Here is an 11,798-nt window from a genome sequence, read left to right on the forward strand (position 1 = left end):
TACTCCTAAAATAATCCAAAAATAATTTTAATTATTTTTATGAATTTTAGAAGTTTTTCTTTATTTATTTTTCATTTATTCGCATTGTTTATGCATGTTAGGAATATCGTAAATCATAAAAATCATAAAATGTTCAAATCTTAATTTCATAGCATTTTAGATTTTAAATTGCATTTTAGGATTTAATTACATTGTTAAATGCATTATATAAATATCTAAAAACCAAAATAAAATGCATTCTTATGTTAGTTAATTAATTAGGTCATTAGTCAATTAGTGAGTGAAATATATATAATAGTTTAGCCACACAAATTGGTTTTAATTAAAATTTGAGTCCAAAGTGACTAATTTTGCAATAGCTTCAAGCCCATCCCTTTAGAAGCCCAATCCACCCCATAGCCTGGCCCATACTCTTCTCTTAAAACACCCATCTCCCCCACTCTATTAGGAAAGACCCTAATTTCACCTCTTTTTCTCTAACAAAAAAAAAACGGATCCCTCACCCTCTTTGGAGAAAAAACCCTAGAGCCTTGTTCCTCCTACTTCTCTCCATTCACTCCCACCTAGAACATAAACTAGTATTCACTCCCAAACTCTCACTCTCGAATTTCTCACCATAGTTGAATTTCGAAGTTTGGATTCAGAGATCTAAAAAAAAAGATTTGAAACGAGGAGGAAAACAGTAGACCTTGAGGTTGAGTTTGACACTCAAAGCAACTTAAATTAAACGACTATTGTTCCTAGTGATTCAAAGAATTCTTCTTAGTCATTTTTTCGGTTTTTTAAAAGCTGGTTTTCATCTGGATTGAAGTCGTTTCTGCTGCCTCTGTGTTGCCGAGTTCATTCATCATTTCAGACCTTATTTGGTTATTAAGCGCTTATTTTTTCTGCTCTTAGGTATGTAAACATTCCTCTATTTTCACTTGTTTGAATTTATGAATGAAATTTGGTTTGCTCGTATTGAGTTTATGTTGTTTACTTAGATTCTGATTGCAATGATTTATTATGAACTGAATATATCTAGGATGAGCTGATATGATGCTAAAAACATAATGTGAATTTAAGTAGTGAAAAAAATAATAATAATTATAAAGAGTAATTCCATAGCTTAAAATTAATTGTTTAAATCCTAATATTCTTCTACTAGTTTGGATTGTTATGTGAAAGTTCTAGTTCGCAAGGATAACTCAGTGGCTATTCTCGTGCAAATTAAATGGGCCCTGCGGCATACTGCCTGGCAGCTTTAAGATCGTAATGGACCTGTCCCTCATTTTCGATTTCCATTTTAATTTGTTGAAATCCATAACTAGGATAGCTTGACAATTTCACTAAATTAATGTAAACGTGAATCTTACAATTCTTCCACAAATAATTTCATAATTTATGGCCTTACAACAATCTTAAATTAACTTTAGAAAAATAACTTATAAACATTCGTAGCTTGTTTTAGGCGCAATTAACTTTAAATAATCGTGACTATGGGTACGGTTCCCGTGGCATAGTCATGATACATAAATCCCAATCCGAGTATGCGTTTCACGTGACTCGACTAGAACTTCAAATAATAATAAAAATTAACATGTTGTAAATCGCGGGTGCGTTTCACTTGGAGCGATTCACAATGTGTACAAAAACAAACGAGTGCGCGACATCGCGACTTGTTCAAACAAATTCCATTAATAATTAAAAGCGGTAAAGAGTAAAATGCACAATAGATCTAAAACATGTATTAAATCAGATAATTAGACTAATTATTAATAATTGAGCAACCGTGCTAAAACCATGGAATTCGGGAGTGCCTCACGCCTTCTCCCGGGTTAATAAAATTCCTTACCCGGTCTTCTGTGTTCGCAGACCAAGAATAGAGTCAATTTTCTCGATTTGGGATTTTAAAATAAACCGGTGACTTGGGATACCATAATAAATTATTCTAAGTGGCGACTCTGAATAAATAAATAATCCCATTTCTGATAATGTCACTTTAATTAGAAAAACTCCCCTATCCCCCTCGGGACAAATGAGGTGTGACAACTCTAGCGACTCTGCTGGGGATCACGAACCCAGAACTTCTGGTTCAGGGTTCAGAATTCGAGCTTAGATGACTGTTATTATACTTGGCTACTTGTGATTGTCTGATATTACATGTTTGGGCCTAATGTGCTAAATGCCGCTTTTTACCGCTTTGATATTGTTTGAACTGTATATAAAACTGTTACGAAACCCTTCTTCTCTCTGAGTCTTCTAAATCTTCTGGGAAGTGCACGCTGGCGTGACTTCTTTTCTGTTAGTGTCATACCATAATTTAGAACGAGGATCAGATCAGTTATAAAGCCGGATGATCTTTTGGTTATCGGTACGTTGCCTCCCCCCCCCCCCAGTTGTCCACTCGAGCAAGCCAGGTCTAGAACAACACACCTCAGGATTCAAACCTAGAATAACATAGACTCATGCCGGATCCCTAGTAGGAACGTTTGTCTGCATCACGTGCATTTGACTTTGGGAACTCAACACAGGGGTTGGGTCCGTCTCGGACAGGTGTACCCGAAATAAAAAGACCATCCTGATGCATTTTATGTGCTACTTGTGCATTTATTTATTTCAGATTGCATGTTGACCGGCTTCTAGAATAGGGAAAGAAAAATCAAGAGTGAGGCAGGAGAGAAAAAATTTTCCCGGTCCTGAAAAATTCAGGTATTTGAAAATTCCCGAAACTCTGCCAAAATTTTGAAAAAAAGAAAAGAAAAAGAAAAATCATTTCAAAATGAGCCAATGTTTTGAAAAGTCATATTTTCCTGTTGTGTCAAAACTGGCAGAACTACGCGGGTATGATTCTCACCGGATGTGAGATATGTAGTAAAACCCCATCGGTTCCCGCTCACAATTTTCGAAACAAATCCAAAACTATTTTCCTTTACTTCCTTCTTTAGAAAGTCTTTCTTTTAGACCCAAACTTTAAAAAAAAAAAATACAAAAGCATTTTTCTTTTAATTTCTTCTCAAAATCCAAAAATATTTTCATTCTTCTTTCGAAAATTAAAAAGAAAATTCAAGATTCAAAAAATATTTTCTTTTTTCTTTAGAAGTATTTCTTTCATAAATTCAAAATAAATGTCCAAAAATCGAAAAATATTTCCTTTCTTCTTTAGAAATTTTTTCTTTCAAAATTCCAGAAAACAAAAAGTCGAAATTCAAAAATATAATGTTTTCTTTCTTCTTTAGAAGTATTTCTTTTCAAAAATTCTTAAAAAAAACAAACAAATCGAAATCCAAAAATATTTTCTTTCTTCTTTATAAGTCTTTGTTTCGAAAAAACAATTCAAAAAAAAAAAAGAGTTAGTTTATTTCCTTTTTCCTGATCTTCCCGAACTACGCAAGATCTAATTCATGTTCTCACATGATACGTAGGCAACCCACATCAGGTTCGATCGACCATTTTTTTAAAAAAGTGTTAAAAAATAATGATAAAAATAATAAGGACCGACTGAGTCCATTCTAACGTGTCTCTTGTTTTGAATTGTAAAGAAAGGTTGAGGTGGTCGGTTTGTGATAAGCCGACAACACAAGATCCAAGGAAAAATAACAACTGACATCGAAGTTGTTACGAGTGCTCAAGAGACTCAGGGTCAGAGGGTTCAACAAGAGTCTACGGTGGTTGAGGAAAATAGCGTACTGAAGCAGCAAATGACTGAAATGTGTCAAGCATGGGCCAATGGCCAAGGACCACCTTTTTTCTATTCATGGTTTCCCAGAGTTCACATCCATTTAGACTACTACCACTCCGCTCTCATTGTATGATCAATCCTATCCATATGGGTTCAGTCTTTATCCCAACTGTATGACTACAGCTCGAACTTCTGTTGCGCGCTCCCAAAGTGTGCCATTGACAACCAATCAGACAACCACTATTGTTATGCCTGTCTTCACCATCCCACAGCCGACAGTGGTACAAAATAAAAGTCACGAGTCATAATTTGCTACCCAGCAAGAACAATAATACTCTCCTGAGTACCACTCGTACCTATTTGATCTTCCTACAAATATTAAGAAGCCTTCCCGAAAGATAGCACAGGAAGAAATGACCCAAAGAATGAAAAGCTTAGAACACTTGAAAAACATGCAAGGGTTGGCATGTCAGAAGAGTATTGCCTTCAAGGATCTATGTATGTTACCCGATGTTCGTTTGCCACTTGGTTTCAAGATCCCCAAATTTGAAAAATATGATGGACATGGCGACCCAATAGCTCACTTGAAAAGGTATTGCAATCAGCTAAGAGGTACGGGAAGAAATGAAGAATTGCTAATGGCTTATTTTGGGGAAAGCCTGACAGGGGTAGCTTCTGAATGGTTTATTGATCAAGACACCTCTCACTAGCATGTCTGGGATGACATGGCCCGGGCCTTTGTCAGACAATTCCAGTATAATATTGACATCGCCCCAGACCGTAATTCCCTTTCCAACCTGAAGAAGAAGCCGACTGAAAGCTTCAGGGAATATGCCATTAAATGGAGAGAGCAAGCAACTAGAGTTAAGCCACCCATGGATGACCACGAGCTAATCGTTGTCTTCCTTCAGGCACAAGATCTAGATTATTTCCAAAACATAATATCCGCAGTTGGTAAATCCTTCTCAGAAGCAATCAAAATTGGGGAAATGAATGAGAATGGCCTTAAGACAGACAAAATTATAAATCAAGCAGTTCTCAAAGTCGCAACTTAGGCTGTCCAAATTGAATCTGTTAATTTTAGTGACACGAATGAGAAGGGTGAAGAAATCATGATGACAACAGGTTCGAGATAGGTCCTAGGAGAACATCTCAAATGTATGATGTAACGACCCGGCCGATCGTTTTGAGAGTTAGATAACCGAACCCCTATTAACTTCTTTCCCCAAATCTATTTTTGTTATTATGACTTGTCGGGATGATTAGTTTTGAGTTTTGGAGTATTTTGGGATACTTAGTCTCTAAATGAGAGCTTAAGCCTTAGGATTTGGACCGTAGTCGGAACTATATAAATATGATACCGAAATGGAATTCCGTCAGTTTCGTTAGCTCCGTTAGGTGATTTTGGTTTTAGGAGCGTGTCTGGATTGTGTTTTGGAGGTTCGAAGCTCATTTAGGCTTGAAATGGCGAAAGTCGAATTTTTGAAGTTTTGGGCCGGTAGTGGAATTTTTGATATCGGGGTCGTTTTCTGATTCTGGAAGTTAGAGTAGGTCCGTAATGTTGATTATGACTTGTGCGCAAAATTTGTGGTCAATCGGACGTGATTTGATAGGTTTCGGCATCAATTGTAGAATTTTAAACTTTCAAGTTCTTTAAGTTTGAATTGGAGGGTGATTCGTGATTTTAGCATTGTTTGATGTGATTTGAGAGCTCGACTAAGTTCGTATGGTGTTTTAGGATTGGTTGGTATGTTTGGTCGAGGTCCCGGGGGCCTCGGGTGTATTTCAGATGCTCAACGAGTCATCTTTGGACTTAGAGAAGTGGCAGATTTTTGGTGCTTTATTGCAGAAAATATCCTTCATCGTGATCGCGAGAGGTGCCTCGCGATCGCGTAGAGCATCTGGGAAAGGCAGCGAATTTGTTCTTCGCATTCGCGATATTGTTCCCGCATTTTCAAAGGTGTGGGACCTTAAGCCTATGCATTCGCGATATGGTCCTTGCGTTCGCGTAGAGGAACGGGGTAGAGGAAGCTTCGGCATTAAGCCTACGCATTCGCGAAGAGGTTCCCGCGTTCGCGGAGGGTCCGTCAGTGGAAGGTACGCGTTCGCGAGAGTCCCCTCGCATTCGTGAAGGAGGAATTTTGGGCCAGTGGAAGATTGTTCATCGCCTTCGCGATCGTGATGTCGCGTTCGCGAAGAAGAACGCACCTGGGTAGAATTTAAGGTTCAAAAACGAGGGTTGAGTTCATAACACAAAATTTTGATTGAGAGCTCGGTAGAAGGCGAAATTTGGAGAGATTTTTGGAGAAAGTTTTTGGGTAATGATTCCTAACTCCTTTATGGTTATATTCCACTAATCTATGGTTGATTTCATCATTTAATTTTGGATTTGGGGTGAAAAATTGAGAAAGATTTTTAGGCCAAATTTTGGGATTTTGATCGAGATTTTGGTAACTCCTTTGAGCAATTTTGGTACGAGTAAACTCGTGAGTGAATGGGTGTTTGTATTTTGCGACTTTTACCTGATTCCGAGACGTGGACCCGGGGTGACATTTTGGGAGTTTTTCCTAATTTCACGCTTTAGCTTCAAATTAATTAGCTAAATTAGTTACTCATAGTTATATTTACATTATGAAATTTATTTGAATAGATTCGGGCCATTTGGAGTCGGATACTCGTGGAAAGAATGTGTTATCGAGGTGATTTGAGCGGTTCAAGATAAGTGGCTTGCCTAACCTTGTGTTGTGGACTTTCCCCTTAGGATGTCTTGATATTATTTGGTGTGTGGGCGCCGTGTACGTGAGGTGACGAGTACGTACATGGGCTGTTATTGCAAAAATCCTGTTTATCCTTTTTAAATCATAAATTGCTTCTCTTATTAAATTGCACTAATATGCTTAATTGTTTAGTATAGACTAGAAAAGCATGCTTACGTGTTTTAACTGCCTATTTGACATTCTGTGCGCCATGCTTAGTTAAATTCCTATTTTCCTTGTCTGTGTTTAGTATAAACTGTATAACTCGATGCCATACCTGCCATTTCATCTTGCGTTGCATATTTACTTTAGGACTATAGACGTATTTCGGGAGATCCCCTAGCACTGCATATTTACTTTGGGACTACGGACGTATTCCGAGAGATCCCCCCGCACTGCATATTTACTTTGGGACTACGGACGTATTCCAAGAGATCCCTCAGCACTGCATATTTACTTTGGGACTACGGACGTATTCCGGGAGATCCCCGAGCACTGCATATTTACTTTGGGACTACGGACGTATTCCAGGAGATCCGCCATATACTGCATATTCATTCGAAACTACGGGACGGTGTCCCGGGAGTTTCCCCATTGTGTTTACTTTGTTCTGAGCCAAGGGCTCCCTTAACTGTTAAATTTTCGAAAATCTCTTTAACTGTGTCACCATAAATTTTACTTATATCTTTTACTGTTTAATTTATTATATTTACTCCGATAGGGCCTTGACCTGACCTCGTCACTACTCGATCGAGGTTAGGCTTGGCACTTACTGGGTACCATTGTGGTGTACTCATGCCCTTCCCTACACATATTTTCGTGTGCAGATCCATGTGCAAGCTATCAACCTCGGGGTTAGTACATGTTGCTGATTTTAGGAGACTTCAAGGTACTACTGCTTGCGTCCGCAGATCTTTGGAGTCCCCTTCTACTCCCTCGCCTAGAGACTTTCTTTATTATCTTCAGACTTTTGTATAGAGCTACATAGATTATAGCAGCTTGTGACTTAGTGATATTCCGTGTCTTGGGAAATTATTTTGTATATGCCGAGTGGTACTACTCTTGGCTATTTATAATATGTTGTTTATCTTTAAAATGTTGTGTTTCTTTATATTTTTTGCAATATTAGGCTTACCTAGTCGTAAAGACTAGGTGCCATCACGACACCTTACGGAGGGATAATTTGGGTCGTGACATATGACCAACCTCTTCTAGTTTTCGATGATTCCCCTGAGCACTACTACCCATCCCAGAACCCACAATACTTTGTTGCTTCACCTCAGTATGTTGTCCCGCCACCAAGACACCCCAGAAGGCGAGCACCAGCACCGCAAAATCTCTACCATCCTCCACAAAATTTTCAAGTGCCCTACAACCTACATCCAAGCCTGGGGTATAGAGGGGAACAAAGGTTGAAAGATAATTTTACACCAATAGGAGAGTCCTATGCAAGCATGTTTGAGAAGTTAATGCATTATGACATGATTGCACATATTCCTCCAAATCATGTGGACCCTCGTGCAAGAATCTTTGACCCTTTTAAAAGGTGTGAATACCATTCCAATGACCAGGGGCACAATGTTAAAAGCTGTCGGGATTTGAAAAGAGAAACTGAAAGGATGATCCAGGAAAAACTGATTGTGATCCAAGATAGTGACATCCAGAATATCGCGCAGAATCCTTTACCTGCACATGATGATGCACATTTTGTGGGGATGATACGTGGTGACATGGAACATGAGTATCCTCTCGGGAACTTGCTGATTGAAGTTAATGATATTGACATTGGAGAAGGCCCTGGTGATTCTGATGAGCAATTTTGTAGCTAAATGTTAAGCTTAGCAATTGAAAAGTCATTCCCTCCTCACTAGGAAGGAATCTTGGTAGCTTGTTTTGATATTTTTTCTATAATCTGGGTTATTTCAGGGTTGTGATCCAGATTTCTATGTTTTATTGAGTCAAACCTTTCCATCCCTCTATTCTACTTGTATGAGTCTTGTCTGTCTATCATGTTGCTATTTTCATTATCCGAGTTATTTTAGGGTTGTAACTCGGATTTTAGGTTGTTTGTCTTGTTGTTAAACCCTTCCATCCTTTACTCAATGAAATACAGTTTGTCCTTTGTGTCATTCCATGCTTAATTCTTTCGCCGCTAGTTCTAGTGACATGACATGCATGCGAAATTTTTGGCTATATCTTAAAAAATTGATTTAAGCTTGAATTGGATAACTGAGAAAAAGACACTTTTGAGGATGAAAAAGAGTTGAAATACCTTGGAACTAAGCTCGGTTCAAATTCATGTGGAACTAGAATAGTCATACCCGTAGAGGTTAATGATCTTTACCTTCAAATCATTGTAAAGGTCGGGTTTGAGGAAGAACCAATTGAAGTTTGGTGGAAAGTTTGATATTAATGGATGGAAAGTGTCTTTCGACCACGACACACCAAGAAGACATACATGTTCATCAATGATGTGACCGCGAAAGGATACTATGTTTGGCGTTCTCGAGGCTGGGAGGCCCTTTTTCTGCTACCCAAAGACTTTACACCCTTTGTTACCCTTTTTGAGCCTGTGTTATTTTCTTTGACCACCCTCTTTTGGAATCCAGTTTAGAGTCAAAAGTCCAAAAAAAAATAATAAAAAAAATAAAATGAATAGAAAAGTCCATGTCCCAAGAGTACAAACTGGGGCAATTCTTAAAACGTTCAGGTGAAAAATAAAAGAAGAAGAAAAGAACAGTCAAAGTGAATGCCCCCAAAAAATAAAAGCTGGGGCAACTTGTTTTGAAAACAAAGAGAAAAAAAAAGAAGAGAGAAAGAAAAAATGAGAAAAAGAGAGAAAAAAAGAAAGACAAAGAAAAAGAAAGAAATATGAAAAAAAATAGTTAGGTAAGATGTTTGAACTACGTTTGACCTGATTCCTTAAAAAAGGATATGTAGGTAGCCTTACACGGTTTGGTCCAACCAAATAAGAATTAAAAAACAAAAAAAAAAAACAAAACTCCCCAGTATATGAAACTGGGACAGATTTTATTTCACTTTTGAAAGAGTCGATTCCAAGAGTTGTAAGTCTACAACCCCCTCATTTTGAGTCTACTTTGAGCCTTATACCATCCACTGTAAGGTGACGGTAAGTAGAGATAAATAAATGAGAGAGACTTTTTAGTGAAAATCTCTCAGGACACTACTAGTCAAAAGTGAATCGTGAAGCTGATGCAAAGAATTGACACAAACAAGCCCGACTTCAAAGGTCATAGGAATGGCAAAAGGAAAGATTAGATCAGTTTGATAGATCAGGCCGTTGAGTCCAAAATGCATGTCATGATCATTTAGGCTAGTTATTGAAAAAAAAACTCTTCCTTCTATCCTTCCCGACAGGGGCATTTCTTGTTAATATTTTTTCTTTGCATCATTGTGTCCTTCACTCTGAGTCCGCCCTTGTCAAAACAAGCAAGAAAAGATTTCAAAATCTGCTACCAGCTTTTCAGTTGTACAAAGTAAATTTAGCCACCACACTCAGTTGTTACTGTCAACATGCCTTGAGGATTCATGCAAAGGCTCCCCCCAAAAGACTCTTGTCAGCCTACTTGGCGCAAGCAAAGATAACTTGTGATTCTCTCTGACAGTCAAATTGCTCAAAAGCAGGAAGTCATTCAAGATATCAGAAAACGTCACATATGCAAAGATCTCCAGTTGGGTTAAGGCTGATTGAGCCACAAAATACCAATGGCACTGGGACCGAAAAAATCAGGATTGATACAAAAAGTAAAGGCCCCTTTATAGCAACAACAGAGTCTCCCAGCAGTGCAGCAAACTACCAACACAGTCGGTCTTCCAAAGTTAGATGATCACAAAGCCAAGCTGCCAAAGACATCAAGGCCACAAACCGACCACCACTTTCAAAACTGACAAAATGTTCTTTGTTTGAAACAGGAACAAAGCAGTGCAAGGATAGTGGTTCAAAAAAAAAGAAAAAAAATGAAAGAAAAAGAAGAGAAAAAAAAAGAGCCAACAAAGGAAAGTTTCTCAAATCTTTGCCTTTATTTGTCTTGCTAGTATGCATAAAATCTTGCCATTGCTCTTCACAGTTTTTCCTCCTAGGGTAATACATCCTAGTCTGATGAATATTTTCTCTCGATAAAAGTCTTAGTCTGATGAATCTTTCTCCTATGACAAAAAATCCTAGTCTGATGAATCTTTCTCCTAGGATAATAAATCTTAGTCTGATGAATGTTTCTCCTAAGATAAATAAAACCTAGTCTGATGAATTTTCTCCTAGGATAAAAGTCTTAGTCTGATGAATCTTTCTCCTAAGATAAATAAAACCTAGTCTGATAAATTTTCTCCTAGGATAGAAGTCTTAGTCTGATGAATCTTTCTCTTAAGATAAATAAAACCTAGTCTGATGAACTTTCTCTTAGGATAAATGTCTTAGTCTGATGAATTTTTCTCTTAAGATAAGAAACCTAGTCTGATGAATCTTTATCCTAGGATAATAAATCTTAGTCTGATGAATCATTCCCCTAAGATAAGAAAACCTAGTCTGATGAATTTTCTCCTAGGACAGAAATCTTAGTCTGATGAATCTTTCTCCTAAGATAACAAAAACAAAACCTAGTCTGATGAATTTTCTCCTAGGATAATAAAAATGTCTTAGTCTAATGAATATTTCTCCTAAGATAAATAAAACCTAGTCTGACGAATCTTTCTCCTAGGATAAACGTCTTAGTCTGATGAATCTTTCTCCTAAGATAAAAGCTCTAGTCTGACGAATTTTCTCCTAGGATAGAAATCTTAGTCTGATGAATTTTTCTCCTAAGTTAAGAGAACCTAGTGTGATGAATTTTCTCCTAGGATAGAAATCTTAGTCTGATGAATCTTTCTCCTAAGATAACAAATAAAAAGAAATAAACCTAGTCTGATGAATCTTTCTCCTAAGATATATATAAAAAAAAACTAGTCTGATGAATCTTTCTCCTAGGATAAACGTCTTAGTTTGATGAATTTTTCTCCTAATATAAGAAAACCTAGTCTGATGAATTTTCTCCTAGGATAGAAATCTTAGTCTGATGAATCTTTCTCCTAATATAACAAAAAAAACCTAGTCTGATGAATTTTCTCCTAGGATACACGTCTTAGTCCAATGAATCTTTCTCCTAAGATAAAACAACCTGGTCTGATGAATTTTCTCCTAGGATACAAAGTCTTAGTCTGATGAATTATTTCTCCTAAGATAAGAAAACTCAGCCGGATGAATTTTCTCCTAGGATAATTGTTTTAAAAAAAGGTCATTTGTTCACGCCCTCAGAAAATAAGCGTTGGGGCAATTTGTTTAAAAGAATGATTTTTCTGAAGAAAAAAAAACAAAAAAAATCCTTCTT

At 37.3% G+C, this 11,798-nt stretch overlaps 1 long non-coding RNA gene across 1 annotated transcript; it reads left to right on the forward strand.

Annotated features, from left to right (window-relative positions):
* The first annotated feature begins 453 nt into the window (after positions 1-453).
* LOC142180299 (uncharacterized) lies at positions 454-7,513 on the forward strand. The gene is made up of 2 exons (XR_012708681.1): positions 454-897; positions 7,245-7,513. It is a non-coding gene; the product is annotated as an uncharacterized LOC142180299 (long non-coding RNA).
* Positions 7,514-11,798: the final 4,285 nt, after the last annotated feature.

Source organism: Nicotiana tabacum, chromosome 4 (assembly GCF_000715075.1).
Source record: "Nicotiana tabacum cultivar K326 chromosome 4, ASM71507v2, whole genome shotgun sequence".
Classification (NCBI taxonomy): domain Eukaryota; kingdom Viridiplantae; phylum Streptophyta; class Magnoliopsida; order Solanales; family Solanaceae; genus Nicotiana; species Nicotiana tabacum.